The 20,286-nt window shown below is 44.6% G+C and overlaps 1 long non-coding RNA gene across 1 annotated transcript; it reads left to right on the top strand.

Annotated features, from left to right (window-relative positions):
* The first annotated feature begins 1,700 nt into the window (after positions 1-1,700).
* LOC109136099 (uncharacterized) lies at positions 1,701-19,992 on the top strand. Its single transcript, XR_008967583.1, has 2 exons — positions 1,701-2,155; positions 19,528-19,992. It is a non-coding gene; the product is annotated as an uncharacterized LOC109136099 (long non-coding RNA).
* Positions 19,993-20,286: the final 294 nt, after the last annotated feature.

The following is a 20,286-nucleotide window of genomic DNA, read 5'->3' as shown; positions in this document are numbered from 1 at the left end:
TTTTCTTTTCATAAATTCATCTTAGCCGATGAGATTTGATATTATGTGAAGAACATTGCTTCATTCCTCCTTCGCTCGGTAACAAACGACGAAGTGCCATAAAAGTGGCGACAAATTTGTTGTGGGTGAGTCCTTTACCTGATTGTGTTTGTTTATGTTTTTAGATCCAAATTTTTACTGGCCTTGATTCTTTTCCATAAAACTCGAATCTAAATTGCTAGTAATTGCTTCAATCATATTCCTCTTCATCCCTTATGTTTTTATTGTTTTTCATACCTTTTCTCATGAAAACAAATTGTAGATCTGAAATAACTGATACTAGGCTTTTTTTTTAATTCGATTTTTATTTCAATTTCAGGTATTTTTCGTTTTACTGTCATTTAAAGGATATCATTCAAGAATCTATTAGTCCGAATTTGTTGAATCCATCCAATTTTTTTTACTATGCCGATGATATTTAGAAAATGACATTTGAGATCTCAGTTTTTTTTTTGTTTCCTTACCGGCAACATTTTTTTTCCTTACAGGCAATATTTAGAAAATGGAATAACCAATTGATGATGAGTTGCAAGTCATGGAACAAGGGAGACGATCTACAAGAGTAGCATAGTTATAAAATGTAATTATAATTTTTTTCAGTGTTAACAGATCTGGAGGTTGGAACGAGTATAATTATTTTGTAACTGTGGTGGTGCAAATAAATTGGTATTTTTTTTAAGAAAATAAAGGAGCCTACATGCTTATTACTTTGTAATTTATTAAGTTTTTGTTTTTTGTATGGTTAGATTAGTTTTGTAAAATATGAATATTGGAGAATGATAAATAAAATGGCAATTTTGTCCTAATTTTCTCTATTTATTGATATGATTTTCAATATTGTAATTTTAGTTGCAGTATTAGTATGTGATACTGTATTCGTATGTGTCCTAACTTTGTTTTACCAATGAGATTTGTTGATGTAAATCTACTTATTTCATCAACATATAGAACTGTAGAAATATATTTTCACAAGAAGCAGCAAATCTGTGGGTGACGAATTGATACAATGCTCAATTTTCTTTCTAGACATAGAAAATTTGTATTTGATATTAATTTTGACGAGTTATGTATATATAACAAAAGATAAAATTAAAAATTTAAGTTTTATATAGTTATAATGTCATAAATTCATATACTAATAAATTGTCATGATAAATCTTCATGTAAGAGTATATCATAAAGTTGAGTAAAATATAAATTGACTTTAGAGTATAAAGTAGTGAACTTGAGATAGTTAAAATTTATTAAGAAATTAAGTTATATGTCATAAATTCAAGTACTAATAAAAAAATTATCATGATAAAATTTGTATGTGAATTGGAGTACTATCATGGATTTGGATAATATGTGAATTCAGTTTGGGTATATATAGTTAAAAACCACTTTGAAATTATTTCAGTTTAAATTGGTTTCAGTTCAGTTAATTCAGTTACATACTCAGTTCAGTTTAGTTGATCAATCAACTTTTCAGTTTTTCACAGTTATTTTCAGTTACAGTTTATTTCAGTTCAGTTGCAGTTCAGTTTTCGTTTTTCATTTACATTTTATTTCAGTTTCAATTCATAATTTTTCAGTTTATTTCAGTTACAATTACTCTCAATTCAGTTTAATTCAGTTCAAATTTCAGTTGTTTCAGTTCAATCAACCGTTTATCAACCAAACTAACAGCTCTATCTATTAGACGCTTCTCATCCAATTTTCTCACAAACCCAAACCCCAACCCCGTGAAAAATTCGAAGCCCCAAAACCCTCATCCTTCCCGTGAAACCCCAACTTAGTACTTCTCTCTCTCTTGCTTGCGGTGTTTCCCCCTTCTTCAGCTCGCCGGAGTACAATCCCCTTTATCGGAGTTTCTTCCTCCTCTTCTTACTGCTCGCTGGTTGTGCTGTTCCATCTCTCTTCTTCTTCGCGCGTTGGTTGGTTGTGGCTGGTGTTGCCGCGTTTGTTGCCATTGTAAGCCGGTGAACCGCGGTTGTCGTGTTACTGTTGGTTGTGGTTGGTGGTGCTGTCGCCGATTCGTTTTCCACTCCCTTGTTCTAGTTCGCTGCTGTTGTTGTTGCCTTGCGCTCGCTGACGTCACCGCCGACGGGTGTTGGTGGTTCGTAGAGTATCAAAGGTAATATACTTATTGTTTTGTAAGATGAATTTTCCTCTTGTGCTATGCGTTGTTGTTGATGTGTTGTTACTTGGGCGCATTACTCATGTCCTTAGATTCTTGTTCTCTCTTAAGTTAACGAAAGCCTAATAAGTTTTATGGGATGATTATTGATTTGTATTTTATTTTATCCTATATTTACATTGAGTGATCTTAAGAACTCAAATTGTAATTTTATATCCTAGATAGATGCGTCGAATCATCTCTCCAAATTTGTGTTATTTTCATGTTGGTGCATTATAGTTTCATAGAAAGTTTCAATTAGTATTCATATATATTTCATATCTAATGAAATAAGAGTGATTATTAGTTTTTGATCATTATGGTTGTTAAGGTACTATCGGATGGTCGTTATTGATTTGGGGGTGGTCATGATTTAGAACTAGGATTGATGATTTAAGGAATGTGTATTAGTTTACCTACGTGGTTAATAGATAGTTAGTTATCGTCTATCGTTTCTTTTTGTTTATAAAAATTGCCAAAGATTATTATTAGCGATGGTTGGGTTTAAGAGTCATCGGTTAGTTCATTATGTGGAGTATGTGAGGTGTTTGGGCTTATTTCCTGGGTTAAGCCAGCTAGGGACAATCAAGCCCAATAAAGCCTTAAACCTCCAGTGGGCCCCACCAGTGATAGTGCCTCCCAGTTGTCAGTGCCCTCCAGCTGGCCTACAGTTGGGATATCCCAAGCACTATAAATACTCAACCCCCTCATCAATGAGAAGGTATTGAATTCTTACCTAACAAATCAGAGCATCTCTCTCTAGACTTTATCTCTCTAAGCTTGATCACTGACTTGAGCGTCGGAGAGGCGATCCCGGAACAACCCCCGGGGCAGTCTAACCATTACTTTTGCAGGATTCCGGCGTACGGACTTTGGACCAGACATTCGAATCTGACCCGGTATTCCCTAAGCAAAGGAATCAGAACCCTTAATTTCTAGACAGAAACAGTTTGGCGCCGTCTGTGGGGATAGTACAAAAAGTTACTTCGCCACCACTCACTCAGATTTACTCACTCAGCTACTCAGCTCGAACGCCAATTGACAATGGCACCAACAAAGAACACTCGCGCTAAGCAAGCCTCTGACCAGTCGGTCGGCCAGAAAGAGGCCACTCCCCCGCGCACAATAGGGAACCCCCGAACCCTCGGCCGGAGCGAGGTCACTCGCCTGCACATAACAGGGAGGCCGAGCGGACCCCCTCACCGGATCGGAGGTCACCTACCATCCAAACTCTGGACCCTCGGTCGGTATCCCAGCATATTCAGCATGTGGAGCCTCAGCGCTCTTTGCGTCTGACCTGGCCCTTATCACGGCTCAGCTCCAGGAAACTTTCCAAAAGGGCATGATGGACATGATGGCCATGCTCCAACAGAGGCAGCCGCAACAAGTCGTCCCGCTCAATCAGCATGAGCCCAGAGAGCGCACGGTCGTCCGCTCCCAGAGGGACACTCTCGTTCTAATCGGATCCGCAGCCTAGCCGGCCACGGTCCGATGCGAGAGACCCGAGCCACCGGGAAAAGAAAAGTCAGCGACAGGGGTCGGCCCGTCTGCATGCAGAAACCCATATCTAAATCCCCAAGGGGGGTGGGTCGGAAACCCCAAGATGCCCGGAATTCCTTAACAACAAGAAGCGCCTCAGCCAAGGCTATGACGCTCGGGAGTTCCTCAAGAAAAAGCAAATGACCGAGAGGGCCAAGGGGACTCGGCTCATTCTCACCTCTAGGCTAACTGGAGGGGGCTCAAGTTCTGATCCCCTTCAGCCAAGAAATCCTAGGGACCCAACCCCGGGAAAATCAAAACCCCCTGATCGAGCCATTTGCGGGCCTAACCGACCCAGATGATCATATGGCTAGTTACAAGGCTCAAATGAGCGTCAGACAAGTTGCGAGGCCACTTGGTGCCGCTTCTTCCCTACCACCTCTCAAAGGTCTGGCTCTCAATTGGTTCCAAGAACTACCGGCGGGGGTCATCACTGACTTCGCCATACTGGAACACCTCTTCATCCACCAGTTCGTAGCTGGAAAGAGGCAAAGAAAAACCAGCCTTCACCTCATGGGGTTGAAGCAAGACAAGAATGAATCCTTGTCGGACTATCATAAAGAGGTTCAACGAGGAATCTCTCAAAATAACCGACCTACAGGACGCTGTAGCCTTCGCTGCCCTCATGTCCGGGCTCCAACCGGGTCGGCTCAGATGGTCATTGGCGAGAATGAAGTAAAACTTACTCGGAAGCCATGGCTCGGGCCCAAAGATTCATCCAGGCAACGGAATCTGCCGTTACTCGGATGAGAGGGTGGCAAGAAGAGAAAAGATGAAGGAGTCTCTGGGTCAGCCTAAACATCAAAGAACGGGGGCCGAGGGATGGCTCACCGATAATGGCAACGACCCCGATTCAATAAAAACCGGAAGGAATCTACTTTGACATCCGGAACAAAAATTGGCTTCCCAGGCCAACGCCCATCCGGACATCATCGTCTCGGAGGGATAAGAGTTATGGTGTGACTACCACAAGGAATGTGGACACACCACCAAGACTGTCGAGAGCTCAAGAAATCCTTGACGGTTTGGCCGACCAGGGCAAACTAAACCCCTACCTAAAGCGCTCGAGCGAAGAAAAAGGGGAAGCAAAAGGTGGGTCAGTCGAACAGTGGGGACACGGAAGGATTCATTGGTGTCATCGCTGGGGATTCGCGTCGGGAGGCCTAACCGGCCGAGCACGCAAGGCTCACCTCCAAAACCTAAACATCAGGTCTTGATGTCCAGCTCCCCGAGCTAGTGGCCCCGTCATGACCTTCGGGGAACCCAGTCGGACGTTGCACGTTCCGCACGACGACCCCCTAGTCATCGAGCTCAAGGTAGCAATACAAAGGTAAAGAGGGTATTGGTGGATAGTGGGTCATCCGCTGATATAATCACCCTTGACTGCCTCAAAAGTTGAAGTACACCGAGCGGGATGTTACCCCATGGCTCAGCCGCTCATAGGCTTCGGGGGCAACTCTGTCCACCCGGTCGGATCAATAAAATTACCCACTCGGATGGGTGAAAAGGGTAAGGGGAGAAGCCTACCGATCGACTTCTTGGTGGTAGACATCCCTTTGCCTTACAACATAATAATGGGGAGGCCCATGCTAAACAAAGCCAAGGCCGCCATCTCCACCTACCAGCTCCTCTTGCAGTTTGAGACTGATGACGGGAAGGTAGGAAAAATTCAAGGCGACCAACAGGCCGCAAGAGAGTGCTATGTGAATAGCCTCAAAAATAACGACGTCCAAAAGGACTCGGACAACGACGTCCAAAAGGACTCGAAAAAAAGAAATATCGAAGGGGGTCAGCCCTCAACAGCCTCGGGGTGTACATAACTGAAAACCCCAAGCAATACGACGCCTCAGCCAGCCGAGGATGACGAAGAAGTCGCGATCGGCCAGGACCCCGGTCGGACTGTCAGGGTAGGCAAGGCCATGGACCCCCAAACAAGGCAAGATATCATCCAAGTGCTCACGGAGTACCAAGATGTCTTCGCCTATGAGGCCACAGAAATGCCGGGCTCGACCCGAAAATCATGTGTCATGAGCTTAACATTAAAGAGGGGTTCAGACCAATCAAGCAAAAGCTCAGACACCAAGGTCCGAAAGAAATGCCGCAGCAGCCAGAGGTCAAGAAGCTGCTCGAAGCGGGTTTCATAGAAGAATGTCAATACTCGGAGTGGCTGGCCAACGTGGTTTGGTAAAAAGCCGAGGGCATGGCGAATGTGTGTCGATTTCACCGACTTAAACAAAGCCTGCCCAAAAGACAATCACCCTTGCCAAAGATCGATAGGCTGGTCGATTCAACGGCAGGGCACGCCCTTCTCAGCTTCATGGATGCAAATGCCGGCTATCATCAAATTCCCATGGCCGAGAAGGATAGGGTTCATACAGCATTCATTACTCCTCAGGGTGTCTACTGCTACAAGATGATGCCGTTCGGCCTCAAAAATGCCGGGGCGACATATCAGCGAACCGTCAACAAAATCTTCAGCGACCAATTGGGTCGGAACATTGAGGTATACGTTGACGATATGATAGTCAAAAGCAAGGCCCAGTCGGATCACCCGGCAGATCTGAAAGAAACGCTGAGCACCCTAAGGAAATACCGAATGATGCTCAACCCCAAAAAATGCGTCTTCGGAGTTAAAGGGGGAAAGTGCCTCGGATTTCTAGTGATGAGAGAGGATAAAGCCAACCCGGACAAAATCAAAGCGGTCTAGAATGAAATCTCCTCGGAACGTTCGGGAAGTACAGCGCCTAACCGGCTGCTTAGCGGCGCTCGGTGTTCTCTCCCGGTCGGCGATAAGAGCTTGTTGTTCTTCAAGGCCCTGAAGCGAAAAGAGTTCGCATGGGACGATGAAGCCGAGCAAGCCTTCACTGCCTCAAGAATCACTTGGCACTTTGCCCAAACTGATCTCCCCCTTGCCGGGGGAACCCCTGTTATTACTTGGCTGTCTCGGACTACGCTCTTAGCGCGTCCTAATAGCCGAGCGAGAAGGAAAGCAACATCCTGTTACTTCATCAGCCACGCCTATAGGGGGGCCGAGGCGAAGTACAGCGATGTTGAAAAATGGTCTTTGCCTTGTAATGGCGAGCCGGAAGCTCAAGCCCTATTTCAAGCACATCCCATCAAAGTCCTAACCGGACAACCGCTCCGGAAGCTATTGAGATAGAAATCACTCGAGTCGGATGAGCGATTGGGCAGACCAGTTAGCAGATTTTGGGCTCGAATTCGAGCCCGAAGGCCATCAAGGCCCAAGCACTCGCTGACTTCATCACTGAATGCGCAACTCGACCCCCGGTCGGTTCGCAAGAGGAGTGGGAGTTGCTTGTTGATGGGTCATCCACAAAGAGTGGTTGTGGACAGGGCTCATCCCCGGTCGGAGAAAAAATTGAATATGCTGTTAAGTTCGAGATTTCTCGGATCTAACAATGAAGCCGATATGAGGCCTCATCCTCGGATACAGCTATGCATCCTAGCCGGGGCAACATCGGTCATAGCCAAGTCCGACTCACAACTCATAGTGGGTCAGATTTCCGGAGACTATGAGGCCAAGGAGGACAACATGAGGATGTACTTGGCCAAAGCCCGAGCTGTCATTGAAGGTTGTCCGGATTCCGGATTCCCACATTCCTCGCTCGGAAAACAGCAAGCTGATGCACTGGCTCGGATGGCTAGTTCTGCTGAAGGGTCGGCCCCAGAACCATAACTTGGGAAGTATTGAAGGAGCCTAGCATAAATGCCAAAGAGCAGCTCGTACTCAATCGTCCTCAAACTGGATGGGCGAAATTGTGGAGTACTTGCGAGACGGGACCTTACCCAGTGATCCTAAAGAAGCCGACCGGGTTAAGCATAAATCAGGTTGGTTCCTTTGGCATGAAAGGCAGCTCTATAAAAAGTCCTTCACTCATCCCCTCCTAAATGTATAACCCCGAGGAAGGAAATTATGTCCTCCGGGAAATACACCAAGGAGCCTGCGGAAGCCATCAAGGGGGCGAACATAGCCGGAAAGGCGCTAAGGGCAGGTACTATTGGCCTACTTTGAAAGCTGACGCCTCGGACTTAGTCCGGCGGTGTCCCTCCTGCCAGATTCACTCGGACATACCAAGGGCGCCTGCCACTCCCCTCACCACCATTCAAGCAGTCCTGCCCTTCGACAAGTGGGGCATGGACCTGCTCGGACCTTTCCCCCCAGCTTCTGGGCAAAGGAAGTTCCTAATTGTGGCCATTGATTACTTCACCAAGTGGACCAAGCCGAGCCACTGGCGTCAATTACTGACAAACAGGTCCAGCTGTTCATATGGAGGAATATCATTACTCGGTTCGGAATCCCAAGGGCCCTGGTGACAATGGCCGACAGTTCAACAGCGGGCCGACTCGAGAGTATTGTGCCCGGTTCGGCATTCAAACAAGGTTCTCAGCAGTCTCCCGCCCTCAGACCAACGGCAAGCCGAGTCAGCCAATAAAATTGTCCTAAAGGGTATCAAGAAATCCCTTGATGCAGCTAAAGGGGCATGGGTAGACGACCTACCCGGAGTACTCTGGTCGGCTCGAACAACAGTGAAAGAAGCCACGGGGCACTCCCCTTTCGGCTTGGTCTATGGTAGCGAAGCTGTCCTTCCGGTCGAGGTGGGAATCCCCTCCCCTCGGATGACATTCTATGAGTTTGACCAAAACGAAGAAGAAAACCCGTCAACTTAGACCTGTTGCCAGAAACCCGAGGCAATGCTTTGCTACAAGCCATCCGGTACAAGCAAAAATCACAAGGCACTTTAACAGGCGAGTAAAGCCTCGGCCAATCGCTGGCGACTGGGTCGTTCGAAAGGTGAAGCCACCGGACTTTCCCATCTCAAAGGGAAGTTGGGGGCAAATTGGGATGGCCCTTACAAGGTTACAGAGTCATCAAGCCAGGGACATTCCGACTCGAATCTCCCGAAGGGGTCCCTTGGCTCGACCTTGGAACTTAGACAATCTCAAAAGATTCTATGTTTAAACTTTTTTTCGTTACTTGCACTAGGGGCATGTTGTAAGGCCAGCACTACCTGGTCGGTTTAGCAAACAAATCCAATTGTAACTCGGACTTAACCAGTCCATGTACCAAGTCGGGTTTCTACCCCAGAAATAAAAAGACTTAGCCAGTCTAATATTTTGATAAAAAGGCAAGAAGACTTAACCAGTTTATTGTCTATTAAATGTTGTATATTGCAAATAACAAAAAGTGCGACAAATGGCAAGTTGCAAAATAGTAGTTGTATTCCAATTGATCAAAAGTTGCAAAATACAACCAAAAGTTTACAAAAGTAATACAAAGATTAAAGCAAAAAGCCAACATGGCAAAAGCATAATAAAATCCTAAGGCAGCTGGGGAGTGGGGTCGGCAGCAGGGTCGACAGCAGGGTTCTCAACATCAGGTTGCTCGGCAACGCTCCCGGAGGCGGCTCGGTGCTAGCGCTCTTCGTCATCATCACCCTCGTCATCCGAGCTCATTTCCTCGGCCATTTTTGCCTTGATGACGGCTGCCTCGGCATCAACTATCTCCTGGTAGCACGACCAGACAGAATTCCAGTCGGCTTCTGGGCAGGAGTCGGCCAGGGCCTCCCTAAGCTTGGTGAGGGCCTCATCCTCGCCCATCTTATGGGAAGACTGGCCAACCTCGGCGCAAAATTCAGTGCAATCGTCCGAGGCCTGCCAGGCCTTGAACCACTCCTCCTGAGAGCGGGTAACAGCCGCCTGAGCCTCCTTCAGTTGGGCCTCGGCCATGGAAAGTTTAAACTTGACCCTCTCCAAGTCACCCTCGACTCGAGCCTGGGCGGACTCGGCCGTTGCCTTGGCGGACTCGGCATTCTCCTTAGCCAAGGAAAGGTTGGCCCTCTCCACCTTCCAATCCTCCCGCTCCTGCTTCCAAGCCGCCTCGCCCTTATCGATCTTGGAGTTGGCCTCCTCCAGACGAAGCTCGGCCAAGCGCTTGGCCTCCTTGGCCTGGTACAGCTCGTCAAAGTGCTTCCGAGCCGCCTCCTTCAGATCAGAGACCTCTTGGACCAGAGCGAGCCGGTCTTCGGCCACCTTGGTCATTCGGATGGAAAACTGCCAGAGTAATAAACAATCAGTTAGAAGTGGGCTAATAAAAGGCATGTAAAGGGCAAAGAAAAGTTCACTTACGTCCATCCAAGAGCGAAAGAGCTCGCTCAACTCATTCCTCCCATTGACCTCATTAATATGGTCTCGGTCGGTTTGAGTGCATAGGATCTCCAGTGCGTCGGAAATCCTCTTCTTCTTGTCCGTTTTGGACATTTGGGTAAAAGGGACAGGCGCCTCGGACAGAGACCGCTCAGCCAAAGAAGGGTTGGAGGTCCCCTGAACATGTCCCGGACTCCGGACAGGCTCAAAGTCCGAGGGATGAACCGAAACGTGGGTGTCCCCCCCTCCAGAATCAGGTCGGGGACTGTTCACCTCAACCGAAGGCTCCTTCCGAGCCTTTTTCGCTGAGGCCTCCTTCTCAGCTCGAGCTTTGGCCAGAGCCTTCTCTGTCAGCTCGACCCTCTCCTTGGCCCTCTCCTTGCGTTTCCTCGGTTTGGGGTTGGAGGGATCCTATAAAAACCAAGGAGTTAGCAAGATATACGAATTGAACTCAAACCAGGTCGGACGGAAAAATTGTTTACCTTCGGCTTGGAGGGCTTGTTGATCTTATTGGCCTTCATCTCGGCCCTGATCCGAGCGGCCTTGAGAGCAGCGGAAGTCAATCGCTCGGCCATTTCTTGATCGGTTTCCTTTAAGAAGGACAAGGAAGCTTCTGCAAAAGGAAAAACACAGTTAGCAAAATACAACAAGCAAAAGCAATAAAAGCAAGTCAACCGGACCCCCTCTTGCCGAATTACCCTTAGGGAAGGCCGGACTCAGGCCGAACGCGGCAAGGAAGTGCTCATTCTTGAATAATTTACAGCTCGGGAGCCAATTCCCCGCCATCCACTATCTTTGCCTCCAATTGCATGTAGATGGCGGCCACTGCTTCGTCTTCCGATAGCTCGGGCACTTTGAAGTTGAGGCAGTGGTTGGGGTCGGCAGATGGAGGTACGATGGGGATGCCCCATTCTCCCCCATAGTAACGAAAACCCTTTTGAGAAGTGGGTAGGTCGAGGACGGTTCGGTAGCCTCGCCGAGCCTGGAAGCACCACCAACCAGGTCCATGATCCCCGGCAGGCATCTCGAACAACTTGTACAAGTGACGCCAGAGGGTGAGGGTCGGCTTAACACCGATGATATCGCATATTACCTGAACCGCCAATATGCCGCCCCAGGAGTTTGGAGACAGCTGACCCAGGCACATGTTGTAGGCATTCAGTATATCCTTCTCAAACTGGGTCAGCGGAAACCTCAAGCCCATCTCCATGGCTTTGTAATAAAAGGCGGTGCATCCGGGGGTGGGCTCAGAATGGTGTGGCTGGCATCGGGTCGGACCAACAAATAGGGGTCCTTTATTTGGAATTTTGCCGCTTGGCCTCGGGCATCCTCCAGTAGGGCCTTTATTAGAGAAGGAAGAGGAAATTTTGCTCCCGGACCGCCTTTGGGGTCGATCTCAGGGTACGCGAGCCGCCCGGACGTGGAAGCTTCGCCTTCTTCTCCCGGCATAGCTATCCTAACTACACCATCAGACAGATATTTGTCTAAGTAACTCCTCGAAGAGGGATAGGCCAGGGACACCTCCCCGGGTAGGGGGATGGCACCCTCGGCCTCCTCCTCCTCGGCTTGCGAAGGAGTACTCGGGAGGGAAAGCGCCTCAGGCACAGCCGAGGGATCCGGGCAACTTATTAAAGTTGACACCAATACCATTCCTATACCTCTCACTTCCTCGGCTAAATTATAAGGAGGTGAGGGAGGGGGTGTCACTGACTCGGACGAGCTCCCCATTATTTATCAACAGGAGGGGGTCGGCCGATATTATTAAAAGAAAGAGAAGAAAAACTTAGTGAAAAAGCAAAACAAGTGCGTACCTGGTCGGACGAAGATGGAGCCCGGACTTAGAGAGAGAGGGAGCTCTAAAAGTAGAGAGAGAAAGAGCAGAAATCTCAAATTTAGAGAGAGAGAGAGAATTGTAAAAGTGACAAAATCTCTCCCCTCTCTCCCTACTTATTGGCAAAAGTCCTCGGTTTTCGTGTCCCGCGTCGCATCTTGGACCGGGACCTGCGTTTTCGCCACCTTAATGGGCCTCTCAAATGGCCCAAAACTGTTCAACAGACTCAGCCCCAGGGAATGTCAATCGTCACAAAGGTCATAAATGACCAGAAGTTGAATCGCCACCATGTTTTCAAGCACCCCAATAATCCACCGTTGCCACGTGGCATTTGGGTTTTCAAGAAGCTATTAAGTTCACCAGCTCAAGATTGCTAGCTCATCAGCTCAAGGTTACCAGCTCGGTCACTTCAGCCAGTGGTCCAAAGCCTTAGGCACCGGCTCGGACAAGCATGGGGCTCATTGGCCCCTCATCCGAGCCGCGTCCAACCAACTCGGCCAAGGAGACTCTCCTCTTTGGTTGAGCAAGTCTCCTAACTCCCAGATTGACTTAGCGAGAGTAGGCACCGGCTCGGACAAGCATGGGGCTCATTGGCCCCTCATCCGAGCCGCGTCCAACCAACTCGGCCAAGGAGGCTCTCCTCTTTGGTTGAGCAAGTCTCCTAAGTCCCAGATTGACTTAGCGAGAGTAGGCACCGGCTCGGACAAGCATGGGGCTCATTGGCCCCTCATCCGAGCCGCGTCCAACCAACTCGGCCAAGGAGGCTCTCCTCTTTGGTTGAGCAAGTCTCCTAAGTCCCAGATTGACTTAGCGAGAGCAGGCACCGGCTCGGACAAGCATGGGCTCATTGGCCCCTCATCCGAGCCGCGTCCAACCAACTCGGCCAAGGAGGCTCTCCTCTTTGGTTGAGCAAGTCTCCTAAGTCCCAGATTGACTTAGCGAGAGCAGGCACCGGCTCGGACAAGCATGGGGCTCATTGGCCCCTCATCCGAGCCGCGTCCAACCAACTCGGCCAAGGAGACTCTCCTCTTTGGTTGAGCAACCCTTGAAGATATTGGGTCGGCACATGCCACCCCCTCTTCTTGAAGAGACCGGGTCGGCACGTACCACCCCTCTCCTTAAGAAGACCGGGTCGGCACATGCCACCCCCTCTCCTTGAAGAGACCGGGTCGGCACATGCCACCCCTCTCCTCAAGAAGACCGGGTCGGCACATGCCACCCCTTCTCCTTGAAGAGACTGGGTCGGCACTTGCCATCCCTCTCCTCAAGGAGACCGGGTCGGCACATGCCACCCCTCTCCTCAAGGAGACCGGGTCGGCACATGCCACCCCTCTCCTTGAAGAGACCGGGTCGGCACTTGCCACCCTTCTCCTCAAGGAGACCGGGTCGGCAGCTGCCTCCCTCCTCCTCCAATAGACCAAGTCAGCCTAGGCTCAGGGCTATCTAGGTTCCGCCACGAACGGGAGACGCTTCAGCAAGGCCTCGATGTTTCCCATTCCTGGCGTGGGGCTAATTGTTTGGGCTTATTTCCTGGGTTAAGCCAGCTAGGGACAATCAAGCCCAATAAAGCATTAAACCTCCAGTGGGCCCCACCAGTGATAGTGCCTCCCAGCTGTCAGTGCCCTCCAGCTTGGCCTACAGTTGGGATATCCCAAGCACTATAAATACTCAACCCCCTCATCAATGAGAAGGTATTGAATTCTTACCTAACAAACCGGAGCATCTCTCTCTAGACTTTATCTCTCTAAGCTTGATCACTGACTTGAGCGTCGGAGAGGCGATCCCGGAACAACCACCGGGGCAGTCTAACCATTACTTTTGCAGGATTCCAGCGTACGGACTTTGGACCCAGGACATTCGAATCTGACCCGGTATTCCCTAAGCAAAGGAATCAGAACCCTTAATTTCTAGACAGAAACATGAGGAATATACAATTGTTATTTATGTAGATATGGAGGTAAATATGCATAGTTATGAGAGTAATTGTTTATTTAGAGTATAAAGTGAATCGTATATGTTGAATTATGAAGTTAAATTGTGAATTTAAGAATATAGTTTAGTTAATATATGATGTAGAAAGGTTCGAGTTTATATGATGCTAAGCTTAGGCTCCTAAGAGTCGATCATTATGAGTTTTCAATTGACTTATCTTAGTTAGGTTAGTTCAATAAAATTATTTATGTTTGAGAAGATTTAATCGAATTAGTGTCCTCATGTAAAATGGAGCGAAAATGTTTGTTAACTATTATTTTTGTTGTTTGATGAATTAAAATGGAGTTTACTACAAGTAGTTAATAGTTCACAAAGTCTGTTGACGAGTTTTTATCTAGGAATAGAATGAAGTAAAGGTGGTGATGGCACAAATTATTATTGGATTTATAGTGAAGTTAGAACTTACACTTGTTTCCTTGGGTAATACTTACTGAGTAAAGTCAGATACTTTCGTAACCAAATTTCTTGTAGTTTAATGTTCTAATTCTACTAAGATGTCTAAAAGTATCTTTTAAGATGTCTTAATGGATTAAAGAGTTAGTATCTAAAAGAGCATAGTATATGATTGAAATTGTTCAATGAATTGAGTATCATATAGATTAGACTTTAAAAGTGAATCGGTTTAATTAGTTATCTCACATGAAGTTAGAGATAGGTTTAACTAATTACTAGTAATAGTATGAAAAGCATGGAAGTTAGTTCACCTCGCTATGGTTTATAATAGTCAAGATGTGTTTAATAAAGTATTTTAATTAGACAACTATAAATGACTATAAATTAGTGTGTGAGTCGAACTAAATAAATAAATGTAAGTTGTGAATTACGTTCAAGAAGTCCCACTTAGATAATGGAATGGTTTTCTAGTTAGTAATGGGATAAACTCGCTCTATATAATTATGGGCATGGTCTGTAGTTGAGTTTGTTGTTAAATCTGTTATTTGGAATTCAAGTAATGGTATAGTATGAGTCATAGCTAATTGTTTTCATTGATTAATGCACCTAGAGTATGGTGTTTAAGTGAACTCTCTTTAGTTAATTCTAAGAGATAGACTTACTGTAATTATTGTTGGTACTTGATAACAGCTGTTATCATTGTTGAGTCAAATGTCGATTAATAATCATGAAGTATAAAAGAGTATAACATACAATAGTATGAGTTGGTGCTAAGTGGTTTAGTAACTCTCGTTAGTTAATTCTAACTGAGAGACTTTGTCATTGTAATGGATGTGCTATTGAATATGATTGTGGATTAATTGTGTTGTAATTTTCATGACTGGAATTGGATTGAACCTAAAATGCATAAATATATATATTAAACCTGAATTACGTATGGAGAAGCTATATATAGCATGTGATTTAAAGTGAAGTCTTATAATGTGGTTGGATGTTCAAAAGATGTTAAGAATCACGAATATTCTTGGATGAGTTATATCAATGATCTGATTGAGTTATGAACGATAATCGAAAGGAATGTAAAAGGGGAAAGAAGCCTCGTCTGAGTCGACGGATGAGGTGACACGAATAGTTCCCCATGGACTGTGAACCTTGGGGGCCCCACATGGAAACCTGCCCATTGATCTATGGGGCGAAATTGGGCGACATATCAATTAATGTGAAACATGTGGATGGCTGATGAAATCAGCGGAAAAAATGTATTTCGGACTAATTGCGATTATTGGCCAAAAGTAAAGCGGATGGTTCAGTGACGACTCCGAATGTCGGAGTGTAAGCTTTGTCTCCTGCGTCGCGTTCTCTTTACCCCTAATTAAAAGAAAGTTAGCTCGAATTGTGAAAGCTATATCGATATTGGATTCCCAGTAAGAAATCGTATCGTGGTAAGTTGTTTCGATATTGGATTCCCGATAAGGAATCATATCAGGTAAGTTATGAATGTTTGTTCAATATTTAAATATGAATATCGATATTGGTTTCCTAAGGAAGCATATCATGGTAAGTTACTCAAAAAATGATTCTAGAGAGAGAATATTTGTCTTCTCTTTAGAAATTCAATGGACAGTAACCTGAACAATTCTTCTGCAATTTCTTCTCAATACATTGTGTATTATAGCCATGGCAAAGAAATCAGGAGGAAATGCTCAAGGAAGTAGAAATGGGAAAGCAATTGAGAAAGTTAAAGCCACATGTCCATCATCGGACTCGCAAGCTTTGAGAACGAAGTCAATGGATGAAATATTAGGAATCGAGGCTCTGGACTTTGGTTTAGGGATTGGCCAACCTATGATGCCTGAATCTTTAGTGCAAGAGTTGAGGCAGCAATCAGAAATTTGGCATACCTTCGATGAGTGGTATTCATGACACGGTCAAAATCACCACAAACTAACCATGGTTCGGAGCTTGTAGACATCAGAATCAGAGCTTGTATGAGAGCTTGTATGAGACATTGTGGTTTACAGGATATTAAAAAGAATTCATGACACGGTCAAAGGCACCAAAATCAGAGCCTATACCACTCAACTAACCACGGTCACGGTCAGAAAGAATTAGGGCACCAGTTAGAAAGGCTGAAATGGTAGACATCAGAGCTTGTATGAGACATTGTGGTTTACAGGATATTAAAGCATCTGGTAACTTTTACACTTGAAATAACAAACAAGAGGGAGTATAAAGAGTTTTATCTAAGATTGACAGAAGGGTTGCAAACCAATCATGGTTATATGCTTATCCTTCTGCAGAAGCATCCTTTCATAATGAAGGTGAGTTTAATCACAACCCTATGATGATGACAATACACCCTGGCCTTAGTGGAGGGAAAAAGCCATTCAAATACTTTACCATGTGGACGTCTTCTCCTAAGTTTCTGGAGATAATTAGAAGGAATTGGAGGGTAGAGGTAGAGGTCCAAGGGACCTGGATGTTTCCAGTTCTGAAGAAGTTGAAAAATATTAAGGTGGAATTGAGAAGATTGGACAAATAAGGCTATTCTGATATTCAGGCTGTAGAATTGAAGGCCTATAATATCATGATGGAGGCTCAACAGAGACTACATGGAAATTCGAGTAATGTGGAATATATAGCAGAAGAACTGGAGGCTTCTCAGAGTTATAAAATCACACATCAAGCTTATGTGGAATTTCTTTCACAAAAAGCTAAGACTAGGTGGATCAAGGATGAGGATGAAAATACATCCTTGTTCCATCAGAGTATTAGATCCATAATATATGATGAAAATGGAAGCTGGTGTGACAATCCAAGATCAGTCTCTCATGCTTTCTTGCCATACTACCAGAAGCTACTTGGAGGCACTATTGCAAGCAGAACACCAATGATTCAACAATTGGTGAAGTAGGGGCCAGTTATTACAGAGGAGCACAGGCAATATTAAATGCTCCATACACTGAGGATAAGATTAATAAGGCTCTATTCTCCATTCCAGGGTCCAAGGCACCAAGTACAGATGGTTATGGGACATACTTTACAGGGATGCTTGGTTTGTCATAGTTGATGATATTATTGCTGCTGTGTTAGATTCTCTTCAAAGTGGAAAAATCTTGAAGGAGATAAATACAACTGTCATCACTTTGAATCCTAAGATAAAATGTCCTAAGAATGTTACATAATTTCAACCTATTTCCTGCTGCAATACATTGTATAAATGTATTACTAAGGTCCTTTGTAACAGGCTCAGATTAGTGCTTCCTGACTTAATTATGGAAAATCATGGGGTTTTGTACATGGTAGAAGCATAATTCATAATATAATGGTGATACAAGATTTAGTCAAGCACTATGGTAGGAAACAGACACAACCAAGGTGTTTGTTAAAAATTAATTTGCAAAAGGCCTATGACACTGTTAATTGGGAGTTTCTAAGAGAGATGCTTGAAGCTCTATGGTTCCCTCTGCAATTTAGACCGTTGGTTATGGAGTGTGTTACCACACCCAAATTTTCTCTGATGATTAATGGAGTGATGGTGTTCCACTAGAGGTTTGAGGCAAGGGGATCCTATCTCCCCCCTTCTCTTTATGATGTGTATGGAATGCCTATCTCGAATATTGACTAAAATGGGAGAGATAGAGCAATTTCACTATCATTCTAGATGCAAGGAAACCAGACTCACACATATGTGCTTTGTTGATGATTTGCTTATATGTTGTAGAGGAGATTATGCATCCACTGATGTGCTGTTGAGAGCCTTCAAACTATTCTCTATAACCACTAGATTGCACGCAAATGTTTCTAAGTCTGCCATCTATACATGTGGAATGAATCATAAAGAGCAGCAGAGAATTGTGGACATTTCTGGCTTTACTCATCAACAGGTACATGGGGTCCCCATATATGCAAAAAGGATAAATTTGACTCAATGTAAACTGCTGGTAAAAAAAGATGATGTTGAAGATTAGAGTATGGAGCTCTAGAAACTTATCATATACTGCCAGGGTCCAGTTAGTCAATGCAGTATTGATGAGTATCCACCAATACTGGGCTCAGGTATTTATACTACCTCAACATGTGCTCAAAAGAATTACACAAATCTGTAGATCATTTCTATGGAGTGGGCAATACTTCACTCTTAAACCTAGAAACATTGCTTGGGAGAAAGTATGCACTCATAAGAATGCAGTAGGCTTGGGTTTCAGAGATGTATTTAAGTGGAAAGTAGCATATCTTGGTAGATATGTGTGGGCTATATCTACTAAGCAGGATAGTGTGTGGCTCAAATGGGTACATTCAGTGTATCTTAAAGGAGAATATTAGTGGGACTATTCTCCTATAGCAAGCTCAAGTTGGTATTGGAGGAAACTTTGCCAGGTTAAGGTTAAGGAACAGCTGAAGCAATCATTTACACAAGCTGAATTCAGGAGCATGAGTCACTATTTAGTGAAGAAAGTGTATGAAACCTTGATGGGTGAGTAAGAAAGAGTTCACTGGGATAGAGTAGTATGGAATAGGATGAATCTACTTAACATAGATTCATTATCCGGTTCGCTATACAAGGTAAACTACAGACAACAGCAAAATTAGTTGTCATGGGTGTAAGCAACACTGATTCTTGTTTATTGTGTGTTAGCCATAAAGATGATCACCAGCATCTCTTCTTTAAGTGTCACTTCAGTTTAGCTTGCTTAAAATATTTTAAGGGTTGGATGCACTGATCAGCACAAACAGATGACTTCCAACATCTACTTAGATGGATACAGAAACGGCAGAAGATCTAAGTTTCAGAAGCATGTCTTTGTAGCTGGGGTTGCTGCTATGGTCTATATGATATGGCAGAGTAGAAATAAAGTGTATTGGGAACAATGTGCTCCAAATATTAGTACAGTTTACAAACAAGTGATTAGTATTTTAAAAGGCAGAGTGAGGGTTGTATTACCTAACAAGATCTCTAGGAAAGATGGGGAATGGTTCCTTAGTATATAATGGTTGTATAAACATTTGTAGTAGTGCCTTTCTAAGGGTGAGGGGGTCCAACCTACTTGGTTTGCCTCCCCTTTGATGGGTTTTGGTTGTAAAATTGTGTTTTATATATATAATACTCTCACTTGCTTAGGAAAAAAAAAAGATGTTGGATTCCCGATAAGGAATCATTATTGGATTTTCGATAAGGAATCGTTATGTTGAAAGTTGTTATGTTATTTATTGCGTGTTAAAGGTTTGTTATAACAGTATAAGAACGAGTGATAGCGTATGAAAGGATACGTTGTTGACTATTGAGTTGCTTTCAAGTAAAAGCCACTAAAGCAGGTGTTAAGCTTATTTATGGGTTTAGTACTCAGCTTTGCTAATGTGTGTATGTCGTTTTTTTCATTTCTGTGGCCTGTCATTTGGTGGGTGGCAGTATCCTAAATGTTTCAGGTTAATGTCGTGAATAATCTTTTTGGAGTTGAAGATTTTATGTTCCGGAAGAATAATTGTAATGTTATACGTGATAACAAAGTGAGGACGCTTGACTTTGTAATAGTTAGTTATCAATCTTTTGTTTTAATTCTTTGTATTTAAGAGTCGTTAGTGCTCCTGATTCTTTGTTGGTTGTTACTCCGCAAAAGCGTTGAGGTTGATGAGCTTTGGGATTTGGAAATATTTTATAAATTGAAATTGTAACAGATTCATATTATTTCTCGCTTTAGAGTTGTCCTATTTTCAAAGGAAAATTTGCCAGATTTCTCTAGAAATGTATGAGCATAGAGTTTGAGAATCAGGGCATTATTGTAATAGTGAATTAATTTGGATAGATTGGGAATTGAGTTCCCCACTCTCCAATGTAGTTTAGTGAGTGTGATGGTAATAGTTTTGGTTATCTTGACTAGAGTCTCTTTCGCTGTGCTTAATCCACTGTAAGTTGGTCGGGAAAATCCAAGCTGTTACAGGGGTGATGGTCAACTATCCCTACGGGTGTGAAAGGAATATGTGGTATCCCACCACCACGCCAATAGGTTGCGGACTACGATCTGGGAGGAATGAATGTATCCCATGCTCTCATAAACATCTAAGAAAAAATATAAACCACTCTGCTGAATCAAATCCCGACGCTTTCTAACCTTCTTGAGCCAATCAAAGTCAAATGTGCCAAAATGACGAGTCCAACCCTCATCCTGCA

Source organism: Beta vulgaris, chromosome 9 (genome assembly GCF_026745355.1).
Source record: "Beta vulgaris subsp. vulgaris cultivar EL10 chromosome 9, EL10.2, whole genome shotgun sequence".
Taxonomy (NCBI): Eukaryota; Viridiplantae; Streptophyta; class Magnoliopsida; order Caryophyllales; family Amaranthaceae; genus Beta; species Beta vulgaris.
Note: the sequence above shows the minus strand (reverse complement) of the source record. Positions and strands in the feature narration are given on the sequence as shown.